The sequence below is a fragment of the Trichosurus vulpecula genome, chromosome X (genome assembly GCF_011100635.1).
Source record: "Trichosurus vulpecula isolate mTriVul1 chromosome X, mTriVul1.pri, whole genome shotgun sequence".
NCBI classification, from domain to species: Eukaryota; Metazoa; Chordata; class Mammalia; order Diprotodontia; family Phalangeridae; genus Trichosurus; species Trichosurus vulpecula.
In genome coordinates this window covers 53,117,929-53,138,952 of record NC_050582.1, presented here as the reverse complement: position 1 = coordinate 53,138,952, position 21,024 = coordinate 53,117,929, and positions in this window count along the sequence as shown.

Sequence of the window (21,024 nt, the reverse complement as noted above, 5' to 3'; positions counted from 1 at the left end):
TCAAATGAGATAATTAATGGTAAAGTAGAATACAACTTTCTTTTAAAATTATTTTTTATTTCATTAAATATTTATCAATTACATGTAAAAATTTTTAACATTCATTTTTTAAAATGGTAAGTTCCAAATTCTCTCCCTCCCTTCTAACCTCTCCCCTTTTAAAAAGACAGTTTGATATCAATTATATATGTGAAGTCATGCAAAACATATGTCCATATTAGTTATGTTGCAAAAGAGAATGCAAATAAAATAAAACAATAAAAATAAAGTGGAAAAAAACTATGCTTCACTCTGTATTCAGAGTTCATCATTCTCTCTCTGAAGGTGCATAGCATCCTTCATCATGGGTCTTTTGGAATTTTCTTGGATCAGTCTTGATCAGAGTAGCTAAGTCTTTCACAGTTGATCATTCTTACAATATTGCTGTTACTTTGTCCAATGTTCTCCTGGTTCTGCTCACTTCACTTTGTATCTTCCCAGGTTTTTCCTGAAAGCATCCTGCTCATCATTTCTTATAGCATGATATTATTTCATCACAATCATATACCACAACTTGTTCAGCCATTCCGCAATTGATGGGTATCCCTTAATTTCCAATTATTTGCCATGACTAAAAGAGCTGCAAGAAATATTTTTGCACAAGTATGTCCTTTTCCTTTTTCTCTGATCTCTTTGGGATACATACCTAGTAGTGGTATTGCTGGATCAAAGGGTATGCACAGTTTTAAAGACCTTTGGGTGTAGTTCCAAATTATTCTCCAGAATGGTTGGAGTACCTCATAATTCTACCAGCAGTGAATTAGTGTCCCAATTTTTCCACATTCCCTCCAGCATTTGTCATTTTCCTTTTCTGTCACATTAGCCAATCTGACAGGTAGGAAGTACTATCTCAGAGTTGTTTTAATTTGCATTTCTCTAATCAGTAGCGATTTCAAGCATTTTTATGACATTATTGATAGCATTGATTTCTTTTCCTGAAGTTCAAATCCTTTAACCATTTATCATTTGGAGAGGAGCCTTTATTTTCATAAATTTGACTCAGTTCTTTATATATTTGAGAAGAGAGGCCTTTATCAGAGGAACTTGCTATAAAATTTATTCCCTGTTTATTGTTTTTCTTCTAATTTTGGCTGTATTACTTTTTTCTTTTTTCTTTTATTATTTATTTAATATTTTTAGTTTTCAGCATTGATTTCCACAAGACTTTGAATTACAAATTTTCTCCCCATTTCTACGCTCCCCCCCACTCCAAGATGGCATATATTCTAATTCTCCGGTTCCCCAGTCAGCCCTCCCTTCTGTCACCCCACTCCCCCCATCCCCTTTTCCCTTACTTTCTTGTAGGGCAACATAGATTTCTATGCCCCATTGCCTGTATATCTTATTTCCCAGTTGCATGCAAAACAACTTTTTTTGAGCATCTGCTTTTAAAACTTTGAGTTCCAAATTCTCTCCACCTCTTCCCTCCCCACTCACTCTCCCTAAGAAGACAAGATTTCAACATAGGCCACACGTATCATTATGCAAAACCCTTCCACAATACTCATGTTGTGAAAGACTATGTTCTTCTCCCTCCTATCCTGTCCCCCTTTATTCAGTTTTCTCCCTTGACCCTGTCCCTTTTCAAAAAGTATTTGCTTTTGATTACCTCCTCCCCTATCTGCCCTGCCTTGTATCATCCTCCCGTTTTTATCCCATTCCTCCTTCTTTCCTGTGGGGTAAGATACCCAACTGAGTGTGTATGGTATTCCCTCCTCAAGTCAAATCCCATGAGAGCAAGATTCACTCATTCCCCCTCACCTGCCCCCTCTTCCTTTGCAATGAACTGCTTTTTCTTGCCACTTTTATATGAGACAATTTACCCCATTCTATCTCTCCCATTCTCTCTCTCTCAATATATTCCTCTCTCATCCCTTAATTTGATTTTTTTAGATATCATCCCTTCATATTCAACTAACCCTGTGCCCTCTGTCTATATATATATATGTATATGTATATATACTTGTATATATGTATATACATATATATATGTAAATTCCCTTCAGCTACCCTAATACTGAGGCCTCATGAATTACACACATCATCTTTCCATGTAGGAATGTAAACAAAACAGTTCAACTTTAATAAGTCCCTTATGATTTCTCTTTCTTTTTTACCTTTCATTGCTTCTCTTGATTCTTGTGTTTGAAAGTCATATTTTCTATTCAGCTCTGGTCTTTCATTGAGAAACCTTGAAAGTCCTGTATTTTATTGAAAATCCATATTTTGCCTTGGAGCATGATTCTAAGTTTTGCTGGGTAGGTGATTCTTGGTTTTAATCCTAGCTCCATTGACCTCCAGAATATCATATTCTAAACCCTTCGATTCCTTAATGTAGAAGCTGCTAGATCTTGTGTTATCCTGCTTGTGTTTCCACAGTACTCAAATTGTTTCTTTCTGGCTGCTTGCAGTATTTTCTCCTTGACCTGGGAGCTCTGGAATTTGGCAAAAACATTCCTAGGAGTTTTCATTTTGAAATCTTTTTCAGGAGGCAATCGGGGGGTTCTTTCAATTTCTATTTTACCCTCTGACTCTAGAATATCAGGGCAGTTTTCCTTGATAATTTCTTGAAAGAAGATATGTAGGCTCTTTTTTTGACCATGGCTTTCAGGTAGTCCAATAATTTTTAAATTATCTCTCCTGGATCTATTTTCCAGGTCAGTGGTTTTTCCAAGGAGATATTTCACATTGTCTTCCATTTTTTCATTCCTTTGGTTCTGTTTTATAATATCTTGATTTCTCATAAAGTCTTCTCTGCATTGGCTTTTTGGAGCTCTTTTGCCATTTCAGTTAGTCATTTTTTAATGTGTTCTTTTCTTCAGTACTTTTTGGGTCTCCTTTAGCAAGTCATTGACTTGTTTTTCATGGTTTTCTTGCATCACTCTCATTTCTCTTCCCAATTTTTGCTCTACTTCTCTTACTTGTTTTCCAAATTCTTTTTGAGCTCTTCCATGACCTGAGCCCAATTCATATTTTTTGGAGGCTTTTGATGTAGGCTCTTTGATTTTGTTGACTTCTTCTGGCTGTATGTTTTGGTCTTCTTTGTCACCAAAGAAAGATTCCAAAGTCTGAGTCTGAATCTGAGACCGTTTTGCTGCCTGTTCATGTTCCCAGCCAACTACTTGATCCTTGAGCTTTATGTCGGGGTACGGCTGCTTGTACAGTAGACAGTATTTTGTCCCAAGCTGGAGGGGCTGCGCTGTTGTTTTCAGTGCTATTTCTACACAGCAAGCTCTGCCAGACCAGTGCTCCTTCTCCCCCAAGAACGCCAACCAGGATTGCTGCCCAGATCCATCAGGGAAAAGCAGACTTTGCACTCCCACTCTAATCCGCCACTTGATTCCTCCCACCAGGTGGGCCTGGGGTCAGAAGCAACTGCAGCTGTAGCTCTGGAAGCAGCCTCAGAGCTGCACCACCTCCACTGCCCCCAGGTGGTGGCTGAACCGCGACCTCCTTTCACTCTGTCCCAGCAGTCTTTCCCAATAACCTGCTCTGTTGTCTTTGGTGTTTGTAGGTTGAGAAGTCTGGTAACTGCCACAGCTCACTGATTCAGGGCGCTAGGGCCTGTTCCACCTGGCTCCCGGTCTGGTTGGTCCTGGTGTGGCCCACGCTGGGCTGTGCTCTGCTCTGCTTCCAGTTCCGTGAGATAGACCCTTCCCAATGACCATCCAGGCTGTCCTGGGTTGGAGCCCTGCTTCCTTCTGCTATTTCATGGGTTCTGCAGCTCTAGAATTTTTTCAGAGCCATTTTTCTAGGTGTTTGGAGGGTCCTGGGGTAGACCTTAAGCAAGCTGCTTTCCAGCTGCCATCTTGGCTCCGCCCCTTTCTATTACTTTTGTTTGTGCAAAAGCTTTTTAATTTCATGTAATCAAAGTTACCTTTTGCACTTCCTGTGATCCTCCCTATCACTTGTTTGGTCATAACTTTTCCCTTATCCATAGATTTGACAGGTACATTTTCCCATGTTCTCCTAATTTACTTATGTCATCACCATTTATGTCTAAATCATATATCCATTGTGACCTCATCTTGTTATAAGGTGTGAAATAGGCCTAGTTTCTGCCAAACTGCTTTTCAGTTTTCACAGCGATTTTTTCCAAATGGTGAGTTCTTATCCCAAAAGTTTTGATCTTTGCATTTATCAAACACTAGTTAACTATAGTCATTTACTACTGTATTATGTACATAATCTGTTCCACTGATCCATGACTCTATTTCTTAGTGAGTACCAAATTCTTTTGATGATTATCACTTCATATAGTTTGAAACCTGGAACTGCTAATTTACCTTCCTTAACCATTTTTCATTAATTCCCCTGATATACTTGATCTTTTTTGTTCTTCCATATAAATTGCATTACTATTTTTTCTAGCTCTATAAAGCAATTCTTTGGTAGTTTGGTATGACACTGAATATGTAAATTAATTTAGGCAGAATAATCATTTTTATTATATTGGTTTGGCCTACTCATGAGCAATTAACATTATTTCAATTTTTTATATCTGACAATTTGTGTGAAAAGCATTTTGTAATTGTATTCATATAATCCCTGAATTTATCTCAGCAGATAAGTTCCCAAATATTTTATATTGTCTGTAGTTATTTTAAATAGAATTTCTTTGCCTCTTGCTGCTGGGTTTTGTTGGTGGTAAATAGAAATTCAGAAGATTTATATGGATCTATTTTATATCCTGTAACTTTCCTGAAGTTAACTGTCTCAACTAGTTTTAAAAATCATTCTCTAGCATTTTCTAAGTATAGCATCATATCATCTGCAAAGAGTAATAGATTTATTTCCTTATTGCTTATTTTTATTCCTTCAATTTCTTTTTCTTGTCTTATTGCTAGAGCAAGTATTTCTGATACAATATTTAATAAAATTGGTGATAATGGACATCCTTGTTTCACTCCTGATCTTATTGGTAGGGCGTCAAGTTTATCCACATTATAAATAATACTTGCTCTTAGTTTTAGATAGATGCTACTCATCGTTTGATTCCTATGTTTCCTAGTATTTTGAATAGGAATGGGTATTATATTTTGTCAAAGGCTTTTTCTGCACCTATTGATATAATTGTATGATTTTTGTTGTTTTTGTTATTGATATGGTCAATGATGCTGATAAATTTCCTAATATTGAATGAATCCTTCATTTATGGTATAAATCCCATCTGGTTATAGTATATGATCTTTGTGGCATATTGCTATAATCTCTTTGTTAGTATTTTATTTAAAAATGTTGCATTGATAATCATTAAGGAAATTGGTCTACAATTTTATTTCTCTGTTTTTGCTCTCCCTTGTTTAGGTATCAAAATCATATTTATGTCATAAAAGGAATGTGGCAGGACTCCTTCTTTATCTATTTTTTCAAATAGCTTATATATTATTGGCATTAATCATTCCTTAAATGTTTGGTAGAATTCACTTGTGAATCCATCTGGTCCTGGGGATTTTTTCTTAGGGAGATCATTGCTGGCTTGTTCAATTTCTTTTTCCAACTTAGGGTTAATTAATTATTATATTTACTCTTCTGTTAATCCGGGTAATTTATGTTTTCATAAATATTTGTCCAGTTCACTTACATTGTCAGTTTCACTGGCATATAATTGGGCAAAAATAATCCTCCTAATAACTGCTTTAATTTCATCTTCATTGGTGGTGAATTCACCCTTTTCATTTTTGATGCAAACAATCTGGTTTTTTTTCTTCTTTTTTAATCGAATTAAACAATGGCTTATCTATTTTATTGTTTTTCCCATAAAACCAGCTCCACGTTTTACTGATTAGTTCAATGATTTTTTAAACTTTCACTTTTGTTCTTCTAGCCTTCAATTTTCAGGATTTACATTTTGAGTTTAATTGGGGATTTTTAACTTGTTCTTTTAAAAAAAATTAATTGCATGCCCAATTCATTGATCTGCTCTTTCTCTTTTTTTATCGATGTGTACATTAAGACATACAAATTCCCCTCAATTCTTCTTTGGCTGTATCCCATAAATTTTGTAATGTTGTCTCATTTCTGTCATCCTCTTTAATAAAATTATTGTTTATATGACATTCTTTGCCCCACTCATTCTTTAGGATTAGATTATTTAGTTTCCAATTAACTTTCAAATCTATGCTTCCATGGCCCTTTATTGAATGTAATTTTTATTGCATTATGGTCTGAAAAGGATGCATTTACTATTTTTGCATTTCAGCATTTGGTTACAAGGTTTTTATGCCCTAATACATGGTCAATTTTTGTGAAGGTGCCATGTGCAACTGAGAAAAGGTATACTCCTTTCTATTCCCATTCAATTTTCTCCAGACATCTACCATATCCAATTTTTCTAAGATTCTATTCACCTCCTTAACTTCTTTTTTATTTACTTTGTGTTAGATTTGCCTGTCTCTGAGAGGGGAAAGTTGAGGTCTCACTAGTACATTTTTACTGTTTCTTTCCTCCTATAATTCATTTAACTTTTCCTTTAAGAATTTGGATGCTATGCCATTTAGTGTATATATGTCTAATATATGCATATATTACTTCATTGTCTAGGGTTCCTTTTTAGCAAGATGTAGTTTCCCTGTTTATCCCTTTTAATTAGGTCTATTTTTGCTTTTGCTTCGTCTAAGATCAGGATTGCTACCCCTGACGTTTAAACTTCAGCTGAAGCATAATAGATTCTGCTCCAGAACCTTGTTTTAATTCTGTACGTGTCAATCTGTTTCAAGTGTGTTTCTTGTAAACAACATATTGTTGGATTCTGGTTTTTAATGCATTCTGCTATCCACTTCCATTTTATGAGTTTGTTCCATTCACATTCACAGTTATGATTACTAACTGTGCATTTCCCTCCACACTTTTTCTACTGTTTTTCCTTCTCTCTCTCTTCTTATCCTGTTCTTCCATTAAAGTATGTTTTACTCCTGACCACTGCCTTCTTTTATCTGCCCTCCCTTTTGTCACTCCTCACCTTTATCTTTTTTAATTTGGCCAATTCTGCTTTTTAAGGAGTTATTTTCATCAATGGATTTTGGACTGCTTTTTCCATTCGGCCAATTCTTTTTATTAAAGTATTATTGTCTTCAGTATTTTTACACCTCTTTTACCAAATTGTTAATTGTCTTTTCATAATTTTCTTCCTTTGATTTCCTTTTTTTGCCTAATTTTTCTCTACCACCCTTATTTGATTTGGGACATCAAAGTGTTTTTTTAGCTCTTCCAGGAATCCTTGTTGGGTTTGTGTCCAAATCATTTTTTTTCTTTGAGGCTTTGCTTGTAGCTGTTTTTACTTCATTGTTTTCTGAGTTTGTGTCTTGATCCTCCCTGTCACCATAGTAATCTTTATGTTCAGGTTCTTTTTTTGCTATTGTTTGTTTATTTTTTCACCCTACTTCTTGATTTAGAACTTTATGCTGCGTGAAGGGGCACTGTCTCAAGTTTCAGGCTTTTTTCACACTGCTCTTTTCAGAGCTAGGTCTGGGGGTTTGGAAGGTTTCAGCCCTTCCAGGGCAGTGTGATCTGGGGTGAGGTATGGTCACCATTCTCCTGGTTTACACTCTGGTCCATGCCTAGGAAGGGCCCCTGATCCCTTGTGATTGCAATCAATACTGCTTCTGGGGGTCTTTGATCAGTTGGAACTGAAAGTAATACTGTCCGTCAGGGTTTCCACTCCCTTTTGACCAAAAGTGTTCCTCTCTGCCCTTGCCCTATGACCCAGAAGTGGGTATAGGCAATGTAGTTTCTTTATAAGCAGTTGCCATGTCCCTTTACTGCGTCTGGCTTGAGAGGTCCCAAAGCTGCTGCTCCTTCTTTCACCTACCACTGGTGTTTCATCTACATGGGCTCTGGGCCCATGTGTCACAGATCTCTCTTTCCAACCTCCTTGGTTGTCTTGGGCTGGAAGAGTGTTTCACTGTGGCTCTTTGTCAGCTCTGCTACTCCAGAATTCTATTTGAGGCATCATTTTAAAGTTGTTTGGTGGGGAATATTGGGAGGCCTCAGCTGAGTGCTTTCTCTACTCTGCCTTCTTCAGAGTATAACTTTCTTGAGAATAGAAACTATTTCATTTCTTTCTTTGTACCCCTAGGGTCTAGCACTGTGACTAACACATAGCAGTAGCTTTATCAATGTGTGTTGAATTTAATGGAAGTAATAATACATGCAAAAGCACTTTGAAAAACATAAATAGAACTATTGGGGCTATTATTCTCCTGAGATCAACCATGCAAATTATTCGGGCACTCTGAGCCAGAGTTAGAATACTGAACTGTGGGGGTGTAGTGACTTGATTAAAAATTGAGAGACTAATGGGCTGCTACCACTACTGACATTAATGGGTTATAGATGTTCATCACCATCAAAGGCAGCATGGCCTGCTGACGTTAAGAAGGCTGGTTACCAATGTAAGCAAGGCAAGGCTCAGCCATTAACTTATCCATCCCATTATCTGAGGATCATCTCTGACATCTCCATGGCCCATCCATAACTCCCCTCTCTCTAACAGACATCATTTGCTTTGCATATAGTAATGAACACTCATTACTAATGAATAGAAATCTAGGAGAAGCATGTTATAATGAATAAAGCATCGAACAGAGAGTCAGCAAACCTGTCTCCTGTCTTGGCCTTCCCTCCCATCGTGCATGCCCTCACCACTTTATGTTTCTTCAGTTTCTCAAGCATCTGACTAGAATTTTAACATTGACACCAGCAGGTGTTCTTTGTGTTGTGAGCCCTCTCGTTGGAACACTCTACGTAGACCTTACCAGTGGTTCGCTGCAAGCTCAGTTTGATGCCGTTCAAAGGAAATTTACAAAGAAATCTGTGGTCTGCACAGACAACTTGGAAATCAAAAAGGCATTATAATGAAGCAATATAGAGACCCCGGTCTCTACCTTCAGCAGGATAACTCACAACAAACAACCTTTCGAGGAAGTCTAGGGCACATATCATCACCCCAGTTGACAGCTGAAGAAACAACCAGGGGTGTGCTGGAGCCAGACTAACTGGCCCATCAGAGTCACTTGTTAAATTTGCACTGTGACATTTACACCTCGACAAATCAAGTCTTGATTTATTGTTTTCTTGATTCTCTAGGTTTAAGAAAGTAATGGAGAAAAATTCTTAAATATAAATTAAACTGAAAAGTTTCCCGCTTGTTTTGGAAAGTTGGTTGTTAAATATTTACTGGTACACTCTTGACAGCATGGTTGGAGACTAGGCCAGAAGACTCGATTCAAGTGTCACCTACATGAAATCTCTCCTGATCTCCCCCTTTCTCAATCATCTTGTCTCTATTTCGTATATATTTTGCTTACACTTTTATGTGTACATGCTGTTTCCTCCAATAGAACATATGCTCCCTGAGGGCAGGAATTGTTGCCTGGTGATATGGTAGTCACTAAATCAATGCTTGCTGACTGACTGATTGATTGCAAGAAAGAAAGTGGCCTAGATTAGTTCCAGCCACATACTAGTCAAGAAGCATTTATTAAGCATTCACTATGTGCCCAGCTGTGCCAGGGATATAAGTATGAGCCAAAAAAATAGTATCCTACCTCAAGTAGCTTTATGGCATGATGGAGAAGTCCAGTCTAGTGGGAAATGAAAGGCTGGCTGGCCTGGGCACCCTCCTTAAATTGAGGTTCTGGAAGGATCCCTCCACCCTCCAATCAGAGGTAGGAGCCCCAAGGGCAAAGGGTATTTCTGAGGTGTGAGCTTCATGTGTACCACACTTATAAAAACTAGAGGAGAAATGTTCAGTTTCATAGAGCTATCTGCCATGGGAGGTAGTGGCTTCCTTCTCCTTGAAGATTTTTAAGCAGGGGCTAGATGACTCCTTGCCAAATTTATTATAATGGGGTACAGGTTGGGTTAAATGCCTGAAGTCCCTTCTAACTCATGATTCTGTGATTCTATGATATTATATTTGCATCTGGATGTGAGCCTGGAATGAAGAATGACGAACAGAGTGACCCAGTGGGAAATGCAAGGAACACGTCCAGCCTTGGGGATCAGCAGATAAATGCCGAACTTTGGCAAAGGTTCAGCACACCGCAGATGTCTTGGGAACAGGGTGTCGTGGGAAGAGACACTGGCTGGATCACAGATCAAAGACGACAGACAAAACATACTGTCCAACTTACAGACTGGATAGCTCAGGACTGCCAGTGGAAAGCCAAAAGGCTCCATGAGATGAGACAGCGGTGCAGCTGTTTGGCCAGAGATGGTGATGAATGCAGATAACATGAGATCTTTGATTCCGCCATTTTGTGGCTCAAACCCTGTTGAAACACAAGGGGTCCAAAAGGACAAAAGAAGTTACAAATAACATGTAACAGACTCTTAATATCTTTTTTTACCAAGGGATTGAAATGATATAAAAGTTTTTGATTATTATTCAATTACCTGTACTAAAGCATATTATAAGGTGGGTCCATCAACAATATATTCTGACTTATTAACTCTGAGAGTCTAACCACTATGTGCTCCCTGGTGGTGACATCTGATTGGCCTCATCAATATGTGTTTGATTCCCTCTCAGTGAAAATAAAGAAGCCTTTGGAATATGCAAAGCGAAATCAGCTAGAAAGGCAGTAGAACAGGAAGTCTGAAGAACAATATCCCAATTATTCCTTCAAATTCTGACAGCATAAATGCAAACCTACTTTGGGCAAAACTTGTAAAAAAAACTAACAGGCAGATGGTAAGTGAAAATTTATAGTTTCTTAAAATTGCAAAAATATTGTGCTTTGTGTTGACAAGAACCCTGCCTTGAAAGCATCTCGGCTCTCTGGGCTTGGGTTGTCTGCTTGGGCCTCTGTGCCTCATTTTAAATTTTACCAAATTGGTTTGGGAGCATCTCAGTCCATCAGGAAAAGTCTCTGAGCTGAAGTGAGGGAGGAGGGGGGTGACTTGGCAAAACCTTGGGATAATTCTCCTACTCCAACCACCACAGCTTCCAACTGATCAAAATAAGGTCCAGGATCCAACAGGAGTGGTACCTAGGCAATCACTCATGGGAGTCTATGGGAGATGGAACAAGGAGATCAAGCCACTTGCCAAGTTGGCTCCGCCATCAGGTCCACCCTGCTTCTCATTTCAGGGCCAAACAGTGAAGGTTGCCATGGGAAGAAAATGAAGAGATCATTTGGTTGGACCAAAGAACTGATGTTTTCAAAACAGGAACCACAGGACTGGGGGGGGGCGGGTCAAAGGGACATGTCAGTCAAGTCAAAAAGTATTTATTAATCACTTATGATGTGCCCACTGTCATACTCAGTGTGGCACAAGCCACACATTCAGAGGATTTAGAGCTAGAAGCAACCTCAGAGGACATCTGGTTCACCCCCTTCATTCTACAAATGGTCCAGAAAGGCTGGAGAGTAAAAGGGACTTGCCGAAGGTCACACAGAGCCAGGTTTAGAGCCCATGTTTTCTGACTTTAGAGCCATTGCTCTACTACACCATGTCTCAGGTCCTTGAGCTCACAATCAGCTAGGTAAATGACTTTTTTTCCTTTGTGATCTCATCAATGTGGAGAAATCCCAATGTGTGTAAACTCCTTCCCCCAGTGTAGATTGGCAACTCATCTATAACTTATGGTCTTAGAGTGTTGCTTAGACACTGAAAGGTTGAATGACTTACCCACAGTAATATAGCTAGTATGCCTCGAGAGACAGAACTAGAACCCAGGTTTCCCTGACTCCAAGGCTGAATGACAATTTACACCACCCCCAACAACAAAAGTAGAGAACAAATGCCATAGGAGTTCCAAGAGCAAAAAGGTTAACGTGGCCTGAAGTGTTTGGGAAAGGTGCAAATGCTCCACAGTGGAGAAGGGACCTGGCTTGGGCCTTGAAGGAATAGATGGGATTTGGAGTAGTTGATGGAGGGAAAAGGGTCCAAGTGAGAGAACAGCACAAGCAAATGCTCAGATGGTCTGGTTCTCTCCTACATACTTTCCTAGAAAGTAACCCGGCAGTGATGACACTTCCTAGTCTGCCCTTGAGATAGAGCTTCACAAGCCTGATGACACACAAATCACTGAAAAATGGCTGCCCACTTTAATCAAGATCTGACAGCTTCTGAGAGTAAGCAACAATAGGTCACATGAGCTTTGAAAGACACTGCCCTCCTGCCCATGTACTTCCAGCCCAGCAGGAGGCACTGAGATGGGAAGTCTGGTGGACCTCCCCATTGTCCCTCTGCCCTATCAGTTATGGGGGAGGGTGCCTTGGGGGTAAGGAGGGAATATATGCAGTTGCAATGAAAAGATCAGAACTTTGGGGATTTAGGTTCTGGACTCCCTGGTCACAAATGTTTTATCAGCACCAAGTCTTCTAGCTTCTCTGAGTTGCTATAGATCTCAATGCTTCAAAAACACCAGCCTGACTTGCTCTTAGTTTTAGTTTTTTTTACTCATTCTCCTCCCAACTTGGCTCCACCTTCTCTGTCCCAGGTGAGGACTGCCATTCCCTTGGTACATGTTGGTCCCACCTCAGGCAGAATCCCTCCTTATATTTCTCCAGAGACAAGATGGAGTAAAGGCAGCTGAGATGTCTAGAAGTGATATCTCAGAAATTTGCTTAGAATGGTTTTTGAGGTCTGTTCATTCTGCCAATCACGACTGAACGAGGAACCTTCCATGGAAAGAGCTCAATTTTATAGCTTTTTGGTATTTCTAATCTGAAATTTCAAGGTCACTATGACAGAGAAGACTAAGGAAGAGAATCCACATTCCTAGGTGATTCCTAGATGTGAAGATCAAGGACGAGAGAGAAGAACAATTAGCAAATTCATTCATTCAAGTCCTCTTGGAAAGTCCCTATGTTAAGAGACTATTAACATATGGTAGCAGGTTAACATGGTGACTGAGCCCGAGTCCCTGTAGTAAGCTGTGAAAATCAAGCCTGCTCATTATCATGGTAGGGGACTTTTCCCACAGTAGGTGCTCCATTAAAGTTGAATGCAAATGAAGTTTCTAATAGATAATAGTAGAGGTCCAAGGTTCAAATCTAGGCAGCTACTTAACATCTGTGTGACCTTGGGCAAGTCATTTAAACCTCTCTGAACCTCAGTTTTTCATCTGTAAACCAAGGGGTTTAGATTAGATGGCCCCTAAATAGTTCTTTGAAGCTCTAAAAATCCATGATTCTATGAAAAATAAAAGTCAATGACGAACAATTAGAAAAAGCAGTAGTGAATGAAGTGCTAATTGTGCTTCCTTGTTTGGACATGGACAGGGAAAGTTTGCATCTTATTTAAATGACATCTAGGATTCTGGGGGTGTAAGGGCAGCTCTTACAGAGATGGTATTTGAGAAGAAGCATTTTCAAGACAAATTACCTTTTGAACTAATAGTCTATTATTCCCCTCAAATGGCCCCTTTTCTTTTAAAAATAAAAAGTCCTTCATTTATATTTAAGGTTTAAAAGACCATTTATTCTGCTCCCACCTGGTAATCAATTTTTAACAATACCATTTTCTCCTCCCCTTGTAATTCTGCGTGTCACACAAAGTCCAAAGCTTTCAGTTTACAGAAAGTGAAAACAAAATCCCTGACCATCTCCCCCATCCTATCCCCACCTACCCCCCACACACTTACCCCAGATACACTGAAAATATGTAATCAGGGCTCCCCGCTGTCCTCAGCATGGGGCTGAATTGGAAGGCATTAAGAAATAACCACTTCTGATTCACACTTAGATGTCACCAACTTTTTGCATACACGTGTAGTCATCAGTTATCTCTTTTCTGTGCCAGGAGGCCTTGGCTATGTATCCTCCAGGCTTAGAATGGCCAGGGGCACTCCTTTGACAGGCACACACAGAAGAATAGGGTACAGGCTTTCTCTGCTCCTCTCTGTGCTCTAGGGACCTGAAGGAGAGGGCACAGGGAGTCCCACACCTTGAATCGAATGTCCTCCCCGTCAGGACCCCAGTTTCTCTTTAAGGTACCAGGTTGGGGTATGTCTTCACTACTGGCAACTGGCCATTGAGCCCTCTACCCCTGCCATGCCATTGCCCTTCTAGCCCTTCACCAAGCCCAGATTGAAATTTCTGGTCTTGACGCCATACTTTCTCTCCTTTTAAGCCCCTCCCCGCTTTGTTAGTCTTGTAACTATTCCCTCCCCAACTCTACCCTTCACCTTCCTGGTACCCACCTATTACCCTATTGGTTTAACATTCTTTTATTGTGTATTCAACCTTCAAGAGATATCTGCTCCTCCCCCAATAACTCTAGGTTCATTTCTTCTTCTTCTGACACACCCCAGTTAGGAGGAAATGGGTTCTTTTCCCTCCTTTCTTTTCCTAAAAGAAATTAAACCACTTCATTTAGTAGCAGGTGAGTAGGTAAATTACTTCCTGCCCTAGGACTTGATTTCTTCGTCTGTGAAATGAGGGGGTTGGACTAGATCCCTCCCACCTCTGCATCTAATTGTTCTCTCTCGTCCTTGATCTTCACATCTAGGTAGGAACATGGATGCTCTCCCCCAGTCTTCTCCATCCTAGTGACCCTGAAATTTCATATTAGAAATACCATAGCGTTTCTGGCTTGGAGAGGGAAGAGGGATCTATGTGGAAATGAATATTATATAAAAACAATAGATGTTATAATTTTAATAAGAATAATAATATAGATAAATAGATAGACAAAATAAAATAAGCCATAAAATAAGCTATACCAATGCAGAATAAGAACCTTTCAGGTGGAGTTCAAATTCTCACCCAGTTTAGTTAAGTCCTCTAAAATATTCTTGAAAGATGATTTTCTAGGCAGGAGTGGGAAACCTGCGACCTCGAGGCCACATATGGCCCTCTAGGTCCTCGGGTGCAGCCTTTTGACTGAGTCCAAGTTTTACAGAACAAATCCTTTCATTCAGGGGAGTTGTTCTGTGAAGTCTGGATTCAAAGGGTCATACTTGAGGACCTAGAGGGTCTCATGTAGCCCAGAGGCCACAGGTTCCCCATCCCTCTAGCCTCAGCTTGAATACCTCCAGTGATGAGGAGCTCACTACCTAACAAGGCAGTCCATTCCAAAGTTGGGCAGCTCTAACTGTTTGGAAGATCTTCCTCGTATATGGTCAACATCTTCTTCCCAACCACTTCCATCCACTGTGATGTGACTTCCCCCACACTCTCCTTAAGTGGGCCAGCTAGTACTTGGCTGCATATAGGCTCAAACCCTATATAAAAGGATTAAGACTGATTTTCCTGTGTCCTGCTGAGAACCAGTCTCATTACTTTAGAGACATCTCATGCACCCCCATGCAGGAATGGAGTTCCTAGAGCATGTTGCTTTTTTGAAGCCGATACAATTTTCTATTCTGATCCACCACAAATGTTCTCTCCCTAAGGCACAGGAAGGACGCATGGAGCGCATCTCGGATACAGCATATGGTGCTAACATAGCAAGCTGATAATCTTTAGCAACATTTGACAGTAGTAAGAGATCAATTATTGCCATATAAATATTCAAAAGCTCTCCTGGTCCTCTGTTGGGACAAGATTATATTTAACCATAATAATGACTTCCCCGTTAATAGCAGTCAGGTTTGCCCATGCAACAGTGTCAATTAAATGCTCAGTTGGCCAAGGTTTGGTCTCTGCTGCTGCTGTCACTTCTCCTGGAGATGCCACATGTAGTGAAGCCTAAACACTAAATAAGTAACTGTCACCTTCCTCCAGTATGTCTTCCATCTTCACTTCGAGGTACGCACTGTCTAGGTGAAGCTGGTCTCCACTCCCCAAAGCACCAGACGGATTCTGGCTTGCTAGGATGACTGCTGGATTCCAAAGCAAAATCTCTTGTATTCTCAGGATTCTTAATCTGTCGACAAGCACGTGACGATACCGACTACGTGGCCAAGCCCGTGCCGAAGTCCAAACGTCACATATAGGACCCAGCTGCCTGATATAGCTTGGATTTGGCTGGGCTTTCACAGGACCTTCTTGCTCTAATGTCCCTTAGGGGAGCTGGAGGCCAACACCGGGAGAGCCCAGCACCTAGTACAGTGCCTGGCATGCAGTCAGCATTTAAATGCCCTTGCTTGATTGAGTGATACATGGATGGGTGCCCAATGGTTAGGGATGGACCTGGGGGCTAGGAACTGAGATGTCTCATGGAAATAGGCAAACTGACAGGCTGAGAGGAAAGAGACAGGAATAGGATGCTGGCAGGCAGGCAAAAACAGATACATGCCAAAGAATGATAGAAGAAATGGACAGACCCCAATCAGAGGGTATATACGGTCAGAATCTCTCCCAGGAGGATGAGTGACACTGAAGAAGTTACCCATGGGGAGAATTTGGAGTAAAGAGGAAAATGGGGAGGGGATAGCGATAGTGACTAGGAAAGCAGAAGACAAAGAACACAAAAGCATTGATGAAAATTTTAAGATACACAGACGAGAGCAGAAGGAAGTCCAAAAGGGGGTACAATCATGTTACATTTAATATATATGTTTAGAGAACCAAACTCCATGTAATAGAGATTTACAGTTTTGTATTTTTTTTAAAGTTTCCCAAGAAGAACCATCTTTTAATTAGCCCCACCCTGGGTAGAGGTAGTCTGTTCCACTTTTAAAGAGGATTGGCCATTGAAGAACATCCAAAACAGGATGTTCATCTGCCCTAGCCCAGGAATCTTCCAACTCATCAGACAGAGTGCTCTACCAGATGCAGCATGAACACAACCTTCCCCAAGGTCTTGAGGTCATCACTGTCTTATTTGCATACCATGGCTGGGGCTGGGAGCGGGGGAAGTTACAGGGTATTGTCCCAAGGCTCCCTCTAATAAGTAGAAGAGGGTCCGAGTTTGGTGGTAGAAGGTACTGTTGATAGAAGGCATTCCATTGACAGAGGGGCATAGAGAAGGTCTTCCATTGACAGGGACATAGAGAAGGCCTTCCACTGACACAGGGACATGGAGAAGGCCTTAGGGACAAATGGATGAAACTAAATGAAAAGAGGGGGAAAGGAAGTCTCCATCACAGGTCTGTTCTTTCTATAAATCAAGGTTTACTGCTAGGTCTCACATGGTTCTTTTTGCCTCATACAAGTCTAATCATTCCCCATAGACCTGGTGGTGGATCTACAAACATAAGATCATGTTCTAAGTTCCTGACCCAGCAGAACATCCAGGACAGGCCATTAGCACCCCCAAAAGACTAACCCTCTAGGAAACATGTATGACAAGATAACTCTGTTCTGATGTAGGGACTGAACTCTTTGACCTTGACCAGACCATATGAGAGCCATATACCAAGAGAAGGTAAGACTTCACCACACTTGGGGTCCTGGCAGACAACCACATCACTAGATAGTCTAGCCTCAGTGCCTACAATCAAAAATCTTTGTCCAAATGAACCATCCAGAAATTCAAAGACAATGATCAGCAGTGGGAGGAGACCCCTGGCCTGAGGTGGATGGGCAGATGTCACCCCCTTTGGACCCATGCTACCCACTCTCTGTTGCTATGCAAAGATAGCTATTGCCACGATGAGCAAGTCAGCTAGCAATGGCAGCTATCCAGTGGTAGAGAATTCAGAGGGAGCTGGAAGATGGGATGGGATGAATATGGCTGGGCAGGAAAACCAGGATGCAGCTGAAGGAAGATGAATGCAGCAAATGAAAGAAACCCTCTGTTGAAAGCATACCTCTGTTGTTTGTACCAGTGCGGAACCCGAGCCATGCTTGCTTGCTCCCTCAGACATTTTCAAAGCATGCTCTTTATTCTATATTCACTGCAAACACTATTTCTGCCTCTGGTCCCTAGCTTGGCACCTGGATTGCCGTCACCAAGTCTGCTAGATTCTGCAATGCTTTTAGCCCCAGAGTGCATGGGAAATTCCTGGTGACACCATTTCCTCTTCCTCCCAACCATGGAAGCTTTAGCTTGGAACTTGACCATTCTCAGCTCATGACAAGTCCTGTTCACTGCTCGACACTGCCAAAGGGCAAGTGTAACAGGAAGACCCATGCCTCAGCACCAAGAAATCTGTGACCTCTGGGGTGGTTTCTGTTCTTCCAGATGCTCAGCAAAGCCGGGACACATCTGGGCAGAGTATGTCTGATGGTAGCGGCTTTCTTGGAATGGACTCCACACCACTCCTCTGGCCATGAGCTAAAGCACCCCAAGGTGCCCTTGCTAAAGAGAAGACATTCTCAATGCTGACAGACTTAGGAAAAGACCATTTTTTTCCACACAAAGTGTTATTAATTGTTCTGACACATGCCTCTGGCGTCTGCACCTTTCTGTGTAAATAAATGATTAGCTCCATCAGGATGCTGCCTGGGACAAGTTGATTAGAAGAAAGAGCAATGGCTCTAGCACTCGGTGCTCCCCTATACCTCTCTTCATTAGGAAGAATCTTTTCTTTCTGTCTCCACCCCATCTTTTCTTCATATTCTCACTCCAGCTGCTGTTTTTTCTTCTTCCTTTTCCTTCCCCCTCACTCCACTCAAAAAGGAAGGCTGTGAAAAAAGGAAATAGAAAACTGGCCTTCAAGCAGTTGAAAGAATCATGGAATCATGCAGTCTGGATGGGACCTTGGAGATCATCCATCCTAATCAATCAATTGATCGATCAATCGCCAAACATTTCCTTAGTGCTTTGTTCTAGGAAGCAAAAATGGAACAGTCCTTACTCTCAAGCTTACGGCAAACCAACTGCTTCATGGATGTATTTACACAGATCGATAAGTTTGAGGTGGATGTGTGGGAACAAACATTGAATTAGGTAATCACAATGATTATAATAACAGGAATCATACACATTTCTAGAACACTTTATGGCTGCAAATCACTTTATGTTTAATCCTGTGAGATAAGTTATTAATATTCCAATTTTACAGATGAGGAAACTGAGGCTCACTTGCCCAAGAATTATACAGTTAGTAAGGGATAGAGCTGGGACTTGAACCCAGTTTTTCTAACTCCAAATCTCATTGCTTTTAATTCAGTAAAACAAACATGTGTTAAGAAATTCAGTCCAATTAAGTCTCGAGTAAGCATCTATTATATAACCCAATGCTGTGTTATATCTAGTCTAGGGATATAAGGACAAAATGAAACAGTGCCTGACCCCATGGAGTTTATATTCATTTGGAAAACATGTAAGCAAATACAAAGCATATATAATTTTTAGGTATAGTTCTAATGGGGGCCACTAGGTGGCTCTATCGTGGATAGAAGGGCTCCACCTAAGTTCACGTCGGGCCTCAGACACTCCCTGGCTGTGTGATCTTGAGCAAGTCACTTAACCCTGTTTGCCTCAGTTTCCTCATCTGTAAAATGAGCTGGAGAAGGAAATGGCAAACCACTCCGGTTTCTCTGCCAAGAAAACCCCAAAAGAGGTCATGAAGAGTCAGAAACAACTGAAAATGACTCAACAACAACACAATTCTAAAATGAAAGGCAGTTTGTCAACAAAAGTAAGGTTTCCAGAAAGCACTGTGGAAGGGTAGGGAAGAGTGGGAGAGGGGCAACAGAGAGATAGGGATGATAGGGAGATAGGAATGGGTATGCAGGAGCAGGGAGTGGTAGTAGGGGAAGGGAAGGGAGTTTCAGTGATCTTCCATTCAAGTCAAGATTCCTAGTGTACCTACAATCCAGCCCTTTCCCAGCTCTAACTGTGGCAAGATCTGTGTAGAATCCAGAGGGATCTCTGAGTTGAAGCCAACCAGACATGATTTGCAAAGTCTTTAAACTTCCCTCAAAATGCATTTAAAGAAAACAAGGCTTTTTTTTAAATGGGAGAACAAAATTAGCGCTCATAGGAGTGAAGAGTGGAGTGGTCTGATGCAGGATGAAGTACTGAGGCTTCACAGTTTCAGCTCTGCCAGTCTCAGCCTTAAATACCTTTGGTTATTCTGAGCCTGAGCCTCTCAGAAACAGATGCCACCAATCACAGACCATGCTGGGCTGGATCTTTAACAAGTGAAAGAGACAAAACATGGCCCAGTAACTACAATAACCCAGAGGAATTAAAAGACGCCCTCCTCTCTGACTGTATCAAATTCCACTGGCACTGGGAGACTAACCTTGTCCTTGGAGTTGGCCTTGTTACAACATCAGGTTCTTAAGGTTCTTGTGTTAAGAGATGAGGTATCCAATGAGAAGAGGCTACCACCGAGAGATAGTAGGGTCTGCCTTATTAAAGACATTCAGCCAGAGGCTGGATGGCCCCTTCTTCAGGGTGCTATAGAGAGAATTCCAGTTTGGGTATCGGTTGGACTGATGACTTCTGAGGCCCCTTCCGGCTCTGAACTTCTGGGATTTGGGGATAGTGGAACACCAATGGCCTAGACCATCTTACTCAGCAGCTCATAGATAGGCTCAAGATGCAGAACTAGAAGAAATCTTAGAGGCCATCAAATCATCCCCTCTCACTTTACAGATGAGGAAACTGTCTTACGCTCTTTGAAGTGGCTTCAGGCTCTAGGAAGTATTGTTACCTTGGTAAGTTTATCATCACCATAAAAGAAGGAAACCGTTCCCCCACAGTACCTTGTACACAGCTGTTGTTATTTATCCTTCCTTTTCTAAGAGGACCAATGGTGATGTCATTACTTGTACATGGATTGGGTTTGGATAAGGCACAGTTGCACAAAGTCATCAGTGTCACTCTTCCAGAATCATCAAATTCCAGCGGCAAGACAAAGGTCAGGACAACTGGTGATGGCCAGGGATGCAGTGGATGACCTTGGCATCTTCGGTGTATGACTGAGCCCTTGCTGCAACCACCTTCATGGCCATTGGAAGAAATTGTTCTCGTCGGCCCATTCTGCTGCGGCAAGTCTTCACATGCTTGGGGTAGACATCGCAGTACCTCACTGACAGGTTTGAGGCCCATTGGAAACTCTCAACCAGGATTAGTCCATCTGCCAAGCAGTTTTATCAGGGCACGGCACCTGTACATGCTACAGCTTCTTGGAGCCCCAGATGACAGGTGGGTGGGTTGTGTTTGTCCTTCGTCCATGAAGAAGACCAT